The sequence below is a fragment of the Sabethes cyaneus genome, chromosome 2 (assembly GCF_943734655.1).
Source record: "Sabethes cyaneus chromosome 2, idSabCyanKW18_F2, whole genome shotgun sequence".
Taxonomy (NCBI): domain Eukaryota; kingdom Metazoa; phylum Arthropoda; class Insecta; order Diptera; family Culicidae; genus Sabethes; species Sabethes cyaneus.
The window spans coordinates 91,456,922-91,470,370 of NC_071354.1; positions in this window are offsets into that span (position 1 = coordinate 91,456,922).

Sequence of the window (13,449 nt, forward strand, 5' to 3'; positions counted from 1 at the left end):
TGGCGAATGAGGTAGGCTGTTCTTGCTAATGCTTGGCATTGGCCGCCTGCAATAACATGCTCAATCGACTCCCCTACTACATTGCACTTACGGCACTATGTTTTCATGTAATATGTACCTGCGATAGTTCTTCGTTTCAATAACCCGGTCCTAGTTAACTATCATGATTCCTTCTGTCTCCGAAAAGAGATCACCTCGCACCAACCGCGTATTTGATGCTGCTTTGTCTATATATGATTGTTCTATTATTATTTATTTAATGTATCCATCTGACAAAGTCTTAATGAATTTATAGTCACATGTAAGGTCCACAAATAAAACTTATCTTAAAACAGTCCTCCATAGTTGCTGCGTGAATTTTTCAGTTGGCTCTTCAATCTCGAAAAGTTCTTCAACCCGAGTGAAAGTTCGGACAAATGCAGTCATCAGTTCGTAGAATCCAAATGTGGCACGTCGGTGAAAAACGGTATGCAACAACTTCATCGTAAATATCGTAAATATCTGCGAAGCACGACTTTGTTAGTGTAGCAACGATGCAGCCACCTTTATATTCGTTACTTTGAGCGGTGTCGGTGTATATGTGTAGAGTTAGCGGTTAGCGTGTAGAGCAGAGCAGAGGCGCAGTGCAAATGCGTCATTATACTTTTATATACTGTACGGTGAACACGTGTATCGTGTATTATTGTCGTTCTTAATAAAGTTTGCAGTTTAAGTTTAAACGGTGTCTTTTTTCTTTAGCCTACTTTAATCGAATAGGTTATGGGCCCAGTAGTCGTCTGTAGTGCGCGAATTTAAATTGTACGACAGTGAACTTTTGCGAATTAGTTTGTGCTTCTGAACTTGAGCGGTCGTTTGTGAAAAACAAAATGGCTGACGCGAAGGTAACAGTGGAGAAGCTAACCGATAGCAATTACGCCATATGGAAATTTAAAATTCGTTTGTTGCTAACGCGAGAAAAAGTGCTTAAAGTTGTCACTGAGCCAAAGCCTGAAAACCCGGATGAAACATGGCTTTCGAATGATGAAAAGGCGCAGGCCATTATCGGGTTGGCGTTGGAGGATAACCAACTAATTCACGTTATGCAAATGGAGACGGCAAAGCAGATGTGGGATGCGCTGAAAAGTTACCATGAACGCGCGTCCCTATCTAGTATTATTCACACAGTGCGTCTGTTAATTATGTTGCGAATGCCCGAAAACGGGAACATGGCTGAGCACCTGAAAAATATGACGGCTTTGCGGTTGCGGTTAACAGCACTTGGGGAAGAAGTGAAGGACAACTGGTTTGTAGCCTTGATGTTGTCAAGTCTTCCCGAGTCATACGACGGTTTGATTGTTGCGCTGGAGAGCCGCCCGGATCAAGACCTGACTGTTGAGTTTATTAAGGGTAAGCTGCTTGATGAAGGACGACGTCGTGGAAATGTTACTACCGAGAAAGCTCTTGTGATAGGCGCCCCCAAGTTTACTGGCGGTGGCAATAAAAGCCAGAGCTACAAAGAAAAAGCGAAAATCTGTCACTACTGTAAAAAGGAAGGACATTTCCGACGAGATTGCCGAAAGTTCCAGGATGATAGGAAGGAGAAAGAAAAAGCGAAGAATACCGTACAAAGAGCGAATGTTACTGTAAATTCTGAAGCTGGTCTCGAGCTGTGTTTGGCTGCAGGCGTATCTGGAAATTCGAGTTTGTGGTATCTTGATTCTGGTGCTACATCTCATATGACAAATGATGCATCGCTACTGGAGGAATTCGATAGCTCCAAGGAAGTGCAAGTTTGCTTGGCAGATGGGAAAACCATCAAAGCAACAGGTAGTGGCACAGGCAGAACGGTTTCGGTTAATGGGGTTGGAAGTCGTGTAGAGCTGAAGCTTGAAAAAGTGTTTCACGTTCCTGCATTAGCCGGTAATTTACTTTCCATAAGTAAAATTGCTGACTTGGGATTCATAGTGCAATTTGATGAAAAAGAGTGTCGAGTGCTGAAAGGAAACGATTCAGTGTTAGTTGGACAACGCAAAGGCGGGCTGTATCATTTGAAACAGTGTTCAGAAAAAGCTTTCACAGTTGGTTCAACACACAGTGAACTGTGTGCGCACTTGTGGCATCGTCGGCTTGGGCATAGAGATCCGGCAGCTGTATCGAAAGTAGTGCGTGACAATCTGGGATACGGATTGAAAATTGAACCCTGTGCTGTGCAATCTGTGTGTGGATCATGTTGCGAGGGAAAGATGAGCCGCGATTCCTTTCCTAAATTTTCTGAGCGGAAGTCTAGTGCAGTGGGGGACTTAATTCATAGCGATTTGGGTGGCCCGATGGAAGAGTCGACACCGAGCGGAAATCGTTTTTATATTGTGCTAGTGGATGACTATAGTCGATATTCGGCAGTGTATCTCCTGAAAAGAAAAAATGATGCAGAGGACAAAATTCGTGAGTTTTTCAACCTGGTTAAGAATCAGTTCAATCGTTACCCGAGAAAAATAAGAACGGATGGTGGAGGTGAATTCACCAGTGCTTCATTGAAAAAGTTTTTCGTGGATAATGGAACAATACATGAAGTTACTGCCCCTTATTCACCGCAACAGAACGGTGTGTCGGAGCGAAAGAACCGTTATCTGGTTGAAATGATGCGGTGTATGCTTGCTGATAGTGGTGTGGGGAATAAATACTGGGGTGAAGCGATTTGTACTGCAAACTATTTGCAGAATCGTTTGCCGTCTTCGACAGTGGTTGCTACTCCATATGAATTGTGGCATGGTAAGAAACCATCGTATGGGCACCTGCGAATTTTCGGCGCTGAAGCTTATGTCCATATTCCTAAGGAGAGACGTCAGAAACTTGATGTGAAGGCGGAAAAATTGGTTTTTGTCGGGTATGCTGATGGCCGTAAAGCATATCGTTTTTTGAACACTGAAACAGATCGCATAACAATTAGTCGAGATGCCAAGTTCCTGGAAATGTGTAACAGAAAAGAAGTTACCAGAGAAGTCCAGTGTGATTCTGCTGGGACAGGAGGAGCAGTTGAGGTTCCACTCGTCCCGTCGAATGAAAATTTGATTGAATGTGTTGGCACGAATAGTGAGATTCCTATACCGCTTTCGGAATCGGATGATTGTGGTTCGTCTTACGATGATGCTTCTGAGGGAACGTCGCCATTTCGGGGTTTTCCGCTAGATGAAATTTCGCGACGATCCACTCGTCGCACGAAAGGGGTGCCACCAACAAGGCTCATTGAGGAAATATTTGCTGCTGATGCGCTTTCAAACGACGAAGTTGAGCCACGAAATTTCAAGGAAGCAATGAGTGGAGCTCGTAAGGAAAACTGGAAGTTAGCTATGCTGGATGAGTTGAAATCTCATGCTCAGAATGGGACTTGGAAGTTGGTGAACTTACCTGCTAACAGAAAACCAGTAGGTTGCCGCTGGGTGTTCAAGTTGAAAAGAAATGCTTCTGGGGAAATCGTGAAACACAAAGCACGTCTTGTAGCACAAGGATATTCCCAAAAATTCGGTGAAGATTTCGATGAAACTTTTGCTCCTGTGACCAGACATACAACTCTTCGCGTGTTGTTGTCAGTGGCGAGCAGAAGAAAAATGACGTTAAAGCATTTCGATGTAAAAACGGCCTACTTATACGGCGATTTAAATGAAGAAATATATATGAGGCAGCCACCAGGTTTCGAATTAAAGGGTAAAGAGCATATGGTATGCCTTTTGAATAAAAGTATTTATGGTTTGAAACAATCTGCGCGATGTTGGAATCAAAAGTTGCATGGTGTGCTTCTGAATATGGAATTCGTACAGAGTTCAACCGATGCTTGTTTATATACCAAAATAGTACATGGAAAATGTATATATCTTTTGGTATATGTGGATGATTTGCTGGTTTGCTGTGAAGATGAACTTGAAATAGATGTTGTATTTCGTTTGCTCAAGGATAAATTTGAAATGACAGACCTTGGCGAGCCGAACTATTTCTTGGGTCTCGAAATAAAGCGAGAAAATGGAAACTATAGTGTGTCAGTAGAAGGATACATACATCGTATTGCGGAGAGATTTGGGCAGTGGGTGCACTGTTGTATGTTTCTGTTTGCGCAAGGCCAGATATAGCAGCCAGTGCTACGATACTTGGGAGGAAAGTATCTTGTCCGACTGAGGCCGACTGGGTTGCCGCTAAACGAGTTGTTCGTTACCTATTGGGAACGAAACATTGGAATCTGTCCTACGGTGATCCTAATTAAAATCTTTTAGGATATTCGGATGCTGATTGGGCAGGTGACATAAAAACTAGAAAATCAACATCAGGATATGTCTTCAAGCATGCCGGAGGAGCTGTTTCGTGGGCTAGTCGAAAACAGAGTTCTGTGACATTATCGTCCATGGAATCGGAGTATATGGCTCTTAGCGAAGCGAGCCAGGAGTTGGTTTGGTTGCTGAGCTTGTTCGAAGATTTCGGTGAAAAACAGAAAGGTGCAGTGAAAATATTTGAAGATAATCAAAGCTGTATCCACTTTGTTAGTTCAGAAAGAGTTAATCGTAGATCGAAACATATTGAGACACGTGAATCTTATGTAAAAGAGTTATGTTCTGATAAGGTCATGGAATTGCATTATTGTTCGACTGAAGACATGGCAGCTGATATGCTAACCAAGCCTGTAGGATCAATTAAGCAGATGAAGTTTGCAAAGATGATGGGACTGATGTAAGATGATAGCAGCGATCGTTGAGGAGGAGTGTTAGTGTAGCAACGGTGCAGCCACCTTTATATTCGTTACTTTGAGCGGTGTCGGTGTATATGTGTAGAGTTAGCGGTTAGCGTGTAGAGCAGAGCAGAGGCGCAGTGCAAATGCGTCATTATACTTTTATATACTGTACGGTGAACACGTGTATCGTGTATTATTGTCGTTCTTAATAAAGTTTGCAGTTTAAGTTTAAACGGTGTCTTTTTTCTTTAGCCTACTTTAATCGAATAGACTTTAGTAAGCAACGTCGGTGAATCGATGTCGTTGTTTAAAATTTTTGCCATTACCGTTGCCTGCTGAACTTTGCGGCGCCGTTCCAGCGTGTTCAGTAAACGACAACGTGCTGGATACGGTGGAAGATTGTCAGGATCTCGCTAAGGCAAATCCGGGCTGGTACCGAATGCTCGAAACACAAATGGCTGAATCACGTATAGCCGAAATTCAAGTGGCCGAAATTATAAATGGCATGATATATCCAATGGCCGAATCACGAATGGCCTAACCACAAAAGGCCGAACGTCATATTCAGTCGAAAATATTCACGGCCTTCAACCTACAAAAACGTGGGGTACATGCTGTCCTTACTCGCTGTCGCTCGTTCGGACTTAACTTAGGTAATCCGCAAAACGCTAAGCCTTCTCTGGATGCGTACGATTCTTAACGTCCACGTGAGCTGATGAGGTAGCCAAATTACACTTGGATTTTCAAGTACTGGACGGACTAATGCGCAATACAAGGATTGGATTTTAGGCAATGAAATCTCTTCCAATTTTAGCAATGAATCCGCGCTGCCGGGATACTATGGAAATGATATTAGAACGGTGAGCATTGAACGTAAGTTTAGAGTCGAGTAAGATGCCGAAATCATTAACCTGATCAACCGTCTGGAGGATACTCCCGTTAATGTGGTAGTCAAACACAATCGAGCTGTAAATGCGATGGAACGTGATTACCTCACATTTGGCTATACTCACAGTCAAGTAGTTTAACTTGCACCGGTTTACAAAGGCATCTAGTAAATCTTGCAATCGATGACAATCGTCGACAGAGCGAACATTAAGATACAGTTTGAGATCGTCGGCGTAAACAAGTATGCAACCGGGTTCAAGTAGTAACGCGACGTCGTTGAAGAATTGGATGAAAAGTAAAGGCCCCATATTGCTTCCTTGGGGACAGCGCCATGGGCGCAAGCTCTTAGGGGCGCCAAAAATGCAGCAGCCATGGTGAAAACTGTCAAACCACTACGCTCGATGCTTTGTTCGTACTTCCCACTCTACCCCATAGCGAAGGAGTTGGACTTGATGAAGCACTTCGCATCCGCCGAATAGAGCAATCTAAGATTCTAGATTCGTAACATCTTCTCCCGCGAGAACGGCGAATGTGCTGTACGGAAGCCTAGCTCCGGCCGCCCGACAGTGCTGCGCGGCCGTACAGTAGAAGCTAAAGAAGATGATCAAGAGCAAGAAGACCTTATCGTTCCGCGCCTTGTGCCGGGAGGTCAGCGAAACCGGCTAAACGGCGAAGAAGTACTTGGCCAAAATTTTTATGCGGAAGCGTCAGTAGCGTAGCAGGCAATCGCCCAGAGAACGGCTGAAGGTGCTGGTGAAAAACATCTTTCCGGTGAAGCACATGTCATGGTCATAATGGGCGACGATAACTATTTGTCGCTGGACGTAACGACTGGTAAAAAACCGAGTACTTTACGTCCCCCACCAAAAAGGTAAGTGATGACGTCGAGTATATCTTCCGCCCCAAGTTCTCGAAGAACATACACATTGTGGAATGTGTAATGTGCGTTAATTATTATTTAGGTAGTCGTCGGAATCGAAACCACAACGAACATTGCATGGATTATTATTGAAGATACTAGAAGACAACCAGTTGCTTCTGGTGCTGGTGGACAATTTAATGTATATTACCGCCAGAAGCAAAGTATTGTCATTGCAAAACTGGCTATCTTCAATGATCCACTGCTCAGGATTACTAATAAATTTATCAGAAAATTTAACAAATCAGAAACAAAAGTACCAATCCGGCTTCCTATGTCGGGAAACCGGCTTTTTTGCAGGATTGACCGGTCACCGGCTTTGCAGGTGAAAACCGGCCACTTGGCAACTCTAGTTTTAAGTAGAAATATAAAAATATAGGGTACGGGAGGGTATTCCCAGCACGCTACACTATGGGGCAAAACCTGAAAAAGCTCGGACAAAACCTCAAAATTTTTATTTGAGATATTCTATCAAACTTAATATTCTACGTATTGTAGACACATAATCTATAAAAAATATACATAAATTGTTTTAATAAGTAGTTTTTCAATAGGTATTCAAGAAGGTGAAACACAGTGTAAAAAAAGTTTGGAAAATGAAAAAATAAATATCATTTAATCTTTTAGTATCTGGCTACTGTGCTGCTTAAAGTTCTATACTTTTAAAGGATAATTCACATTAAAGGGATTATAAACTAATAGTTTAGGTGATATTAAAACAGATTTTTTACTAGTAGGCTTTGTTCTGACGAAGTGTTTTAGAACAAAAAAATTGAAATTTTTGTCAATTTTCAATAGTGTGTAGAAAAAGATTTCCACAGATTTCCGCTCTGACACTATCATAAAATAAACAATCAGGGTGTTAACTAGTAATAAGCAAAAAATTAGCTGCTACTAGTTGCGATGTTCGGAGATATTCAAGTTTTGCGAATGCATGTTTTCCGGCATTTTAGGCTACAAATTAGTAAATGCGCGCGCCAGTGCGTAGCTCATTCCTGCTGTACGGTAACTAGTCGTGCTTGTATATGTAAGACACAGCATTTATTATCGTTATGAGATACATTGGAGTCGATTAGGAGAATTCAGCACATTGTAAAGGCGACCACTTAACAATTTTTTTCCAATTAGCTCTGTTTCAAGTCAAATTGGCAGTAGAATATGTTCGGTTGGACTTTCAGTTCGATTGAACTAGCCTCCATTATGTTTATTTAGAGTCGAACATGCTGATACGTGTTTGCAGGATAAACAGATTGCAATACTCTGTCAGTTACTAGTTATTTTTGTGCCTTCTGCCAGAATTTGGCTGAGGCCGATGACGGCCTATCTCGCCACTCGTATCCTTTTGCTGCGTATGGCCAAACTGATGAATTAAAAAATTTGCATGAATGCACTAAAGCAGATAGTAGGGTAAGTTAACCCATATAGTAAACCCTCTACCTATAATGGACCCTCGGATGAAATTTCGGTATTTATTAGCTTATACTTCTTATTTCTGAGGATATATGACATGAAACAGAACGTACTAAACATAACACACATTTGAGTTTATAAAATTTTAGCTGCATTTCATTATTAATACTTTAAAATTGACGGTTTCAACAAGTGAGGGTTCATTATATACAATGCAAAAAATGTCGCCATTACCGGACTCTTTCTATGCAAAATACACTAAAATTCATGGACCCGGTCGTTATTCTATTGTAAACCACAAGGGTCAATAAAAGGAAAATGGACATTCCAATCTGTTTTAAAAAATATGTAAAGTATAGAGATTTGCAGCAGAAATTTATATATTGAGGCTTATTCGAAAATTACTAATATTGTAAGTGCCATTGGTTGGGTGTTTAGCGTTACGAGTTCAAAATAATTTACAGAAAGGTCCACAAATGGTTGATTTACCCTATACCAGAATAATAATACTAAATTACTCTGGATATACAGATTGTGATAATTTGTATAGGAGGTCGTCAGACTACCAATTTCGACTACACACTTAAAAAGAAGTGTTTGAGTATTTAAAATATTTATAACTTGATTCCTGTAAGTCTTACAATTTTGGTATGTTCAGTAATTTTACGTAACTTTACAGGACAAACAACTTTTCTGAAGACACAACATTTCTAAAGTCATTTTTTAAAAAGTTAGATCTCAACGACATCTATAGGAATAAAAATACAACTACTTAAAATTTACAAAGAGATGCGAAATTTTGTAACAAACAATGTTGCTGAAGACAATAAAGCTCTACGAAGCAAATGAAAGAAGTTATGAGGTTTTGTCCGAACTCCGGGTCAATCTGCCCCACTGTGCGCTACTAAATTCGGCTTAAATTACTTTTTTTTGCAGCGCTTTCCCAAATAAAAACTTTGCCGCTATATAACAATACTGAAACCAATGTAGCACTCATAAGCTTTAATGTGTAATAACCATTTTCATAAAAATGTAAGTAATTTGCAAAATTTTGTTCAATAAACATCAAAACTACTGTTTTTTCACTGGCACGTAATCAGGCTGAAAAAACCAGCAGCAGTCGCTTACGCGTATCCGCTTTTGATGATGGTTTGGAAAACACACAATTATGATCACGTTTACTTCTTCTAGCAACTAAACAGCTGTGAATATGGTGTCACAGAACCATTCTTACTTACTTACCTATTCAGCCGAGAGCCGGGGTGGCTCTTGCCGTATCAAGAATTCCTCTCTATTGTACTCGGTCCTGGGCTACTCGTCGCCAATTCGTTGCGCGTCTCGCCACACGCAAGTCGGCTTCAACCTGGTCGAGCCATCTAGCACGTTGAGCCCCTCTATTCCTGGTGCCGGTGGGGTTCTTGAAGAGAACGGATTTCACTACACAGTCGTCCGGCATCCTTGCGACGTGGCCGGCCCACCGTAGTCTCCCAACTACCGCCAGGTGTACGATGGGAATCTCTCCAAGCAGTGCCTGTAGCTCGTGATTCATACGTCTCCGCTACTCTCCGCTTTCCGTTTATACTACGCCAAAAATAGTCCGCAACACCTTTCGTTCAAAAACGGCAAGTGCACGTATGTATTCCGTAAGTAAAGTTACTGTCTCAAGTCCGTAGAGGACTACCGGTCTGATTAGCGTTTTGTACATCGTCAGCTTTGTGCGGTGGCGTATGCTCCTTGATCGAAACGTCTTGCGAAGGGAAATGTACACTCGATTTCCAGCTTGAATGCGTCGTTGGATCTCCTTACTCGTATTATCGGCGGTGACCAGAGATCCCAAATATACGAACTCATCAACCACTTCCAGTTCATCGGCGTCAATAGTCACTGTCCGTGGGAGGCAAACGTTACTATCTCGGGAGCCTCTTCGTACCATATATTTAGTTTTCAACGCATTAATTTGTAACCCTATCCTCCTAGCCTCCGATTTTAGTCTGGCGTAGATTACCTCCGCCGTCCCACGGTTTCTAGTAATGATGTCGAGGTCGTCTGCAAAGGCTAGGAGTTGGCTACTCTTACTGAAGATCGTTCCCCTCGTTTCAATGCCCGCTCGCCGGATCACACCTTCAATAGCGATATTGAATAACATACAGGACAGTCCATCCCCTAGCCGTAACCCTCTGCGCGATTCGAAAGGGCTTGAGAGTGTCCTCGACACGCGCACGTAGCAGATCACTCGTTCCAGAGTAGGTTTGATCAGCCGCGTCAGTTTGTCCGGAAAACCGTACTCGTGCATTATCTGCCATAGCTGTTCGCGTTCAACGGTATCATATGCTGCTCTGAAATTGTACTCTCGACATTTCTGAAGGATTTGTCGGAGAGTAAAAATTTGATCCGGAGTAGCACGGGCCCCCATAAAGCCCGCCTGATACTGCCCTACGAATTCTCTTGCTATTGGGGATAGACGACGCAACAGAATCTGGGAGAGCACCTTGTAGGCGGCGTTGACCAGCGTAATGCCACGGTAGTTACAGCAGTCTAGCCGGTCACCCTTTTTGTAGATGGGACAGACTACGCCTTCCATCCACTCCTCCGGTAGTTTCTCTTCTTCCCTAATCCTTGAAATCAGCCAGTGAAGTGCCGTTACTAGCGGTTCTTGGCCATTTTTGAAGAGTTCTGCTGGGAGTCGGTCCTTCCCGGATTTCTCGTCGGATCTCTTCGAGATCGGGAGCCGGTACGCTGTTGTCGTTTGTAGGTACTCCGAGGTTAACTTCCATTGCGTCTCCTGCTGCTATATCGCCGTTGAGGTGTTCATCAAAGAACTGCTTCCACCTGTCGACCACCTCGCGCTCGTTTGTGATAAGATCCCTCGTCCTCCCTCGTCCCTACACATGTCAGGATTTGGTGTGTGGGCCTTGCGAGTTTGGTTCACCTTCTCGTAAAACTTGCAGGTATCATTAGCCCGGAATAGTTGTTCAAGCTCCTCAAGATCTCTGTCCTCCTTCTGGCGCTTTTTCCTTCTCAGGATCGTGGGCAACTCATTCCTCGCTCGTCGATACTTGGCCAAATTCTCTCTCGTGGGTATGCTCAGATAGTTTTCCCAAGCTCTTTTTTCCGCTCTATCGCTTCTTGGCATTCCCCGTCAAACCAATCATTTCGTGCACTCGAGGTTTCCACACCTAGCACCGCGGTTGCGGCTTCGTTGACGGCCGAGCGTATCCAACTCCATCCGTTTTCGAGGTTCGAAGCATCTAGCTCCACAGAAGAAGGCAAAGCTTCATCTAGTACGCGCGCGTAGTTTTCGACAGTTCGCGGGTTGTCTAGTTACCGAATGTTTAGCCGAGGAGGGCGACTTTGTCGCGAGGTATAAACCGTCGATAGTTTTGAGCGCACATGTACTGCTACTAGGTAGTGGTCCGAGTCAATATCCGCACTCCGTAGGGAGCGTACGTTGGTGATGTTCGAGAAAAACCGGCCCTCGATGAGAATATGGTCGATTTGGTTCGAGGTTCGTTGGTCAGGTGATCTCCATGTGGCCTTGTGGATATCTTTGTGAGGAAAGAAGGTGTTTTTGATCACCAAGCCTCGGGAAGCCGCAAAATTGCATCGCTGGCCGTTATCGTTCGTGTCGGTGTGCAGGCTATGGGGCCCAATCACCGGTCTACACATTGCTTCCCTGCCGATTTGGGCGTTCATATCCCCGATGACGATCTTGATGTCCCGTGGTGAGCAGCTGTCGCCTCCAGTTGCGCATAGAACCCTTCCTTCTCGTCATCGGATCTACCTTCGTGTGGGCAGTGCACGTTTATGATGGTGTAGTTGAAGAAACGGCCTTTTATCCTCAACACGCACATCCTCTCGTTGATCGCTTTCTAATCCATTTCGCGATCCTGCATTTTGCCCAATACTACGAATCCCGTCCCCGGTCCTTGGTCGCTCCACCACTCTGGAAAAATCGGGCTCTGCCGCCACGGATCCTCCACACCTTCTCGCCCTTGCGACAGATCTCCTGCAGCGCCACGATGCCAAACTTTCGGGGTTCTAGCTGATCGAGCAGCACCCTGTCGCCACCAACGAAATTTAGCGATCTGCAGTTCCAGGTGCCAAGTCTCCATTCCATGTCCTTATTTCGTCGCCTTGGTCCATGCCGAATATTCCGAGAAGATATTTCTTGACTTTTGTTGTAAGTTTTCTGTTGTTTAGATAGGTAGTCGTACTAGGGCTTACGCTTCCGAGTCTCGTGATGGGGCTGCCATCTTGCAGTGTCGAGACACACTGTGCCACCTCCCCTGTTGGTATACGACCTTAGTTTCCACCGGGGTTGGTTACCCGATCTCCGCTAAGGTTGCTCGTATTCCAGCTGGTACCTCGTGGAGGTAGGGGTAGGAGTTGCTAGATAAGAGGCCAGGGACCACCAGAACCATTCTACTTCTTTTCATCACGGAAGAACACAAAAATTTCCTTCTGATATGAAAATATAAATCAATTTTCATTCACTAGCACTTGCAGCAGGGGCGTAGCCAAACAATTTTCTTAGGGGGGGTTTTGCAAAAAAAAATTGACATAGCCTAACCTAAGGCTATGCACATTGGACAAATCGATATAAAAGAAGGTAAATGTTGAAATTGCACCTCCCAGCTGACATCGTGGTACGTTGTATAATCAAATCTTGGCTGGAAGAGACTATTAGAGTCAATAGGATCGAGTTGACAGCTTAACCTGCATGCTTTTCAACATCGTCCTTGAGAAGATGGTCCGGCGAGCAAAATCGAAACGAGAGACTCAATTTTCAGTGAAAGTAGCAAACTTTCTGGCTACGCAGATGACTTTGATATTGTAGACCGAAACTTCACAACGGCGGATGCCATCTGCCCTAGACAGAAAGCGGAGGCTAGTAGGATTGGGCTAAAAGTAAATGCATCGCAGACCAAATAAGTACATGATTAACAGAAGCTCAAAAAGACGAACGTGCACTTTTCGTGGACGGTAAACGTTGGAATTGCTGGTGGCCGCGGGTAACACAAATAAGGAGATCTTGCGGCGCATTTAAGCAGAAAATCGAGTCTACTTTGCCCTTCGCAAAACGCTTCCATCCGCTAGCAAACGATAGCCACCGTACGATGCTGACAAAGTACACAGCCCTTATTAGACCGGTAGTTTTTATGGATTTGACGATACTCACGGAGGACATACCCGCACTTGCGGACGATATTTCACGGAGCAAAAGCTGGAAGCGAAGAGCGGCGGAGGTACACTAGAATCTCTTTTTACGTCCATTTATTTTACGTGATTTCCTTTTCTTTGCGTCATTATTTTTACGTACCGAATTCGAATTAATGTCGTCTCGTTTTACTTCTAAAATTTGAATTAACGTCCACCCTTTTTTCGACCGATTGTTCTTACGTACCATAATAGTGGACGAAAACCGAAATTTGCGTGTATATGAATCACGAGCAGCAGACACAACTTAGGGAGATTACCATATCTGGATATCTGGTGAAGCATACGGTAAGCTACGGTGGACCGGACAGACAAATTTTCG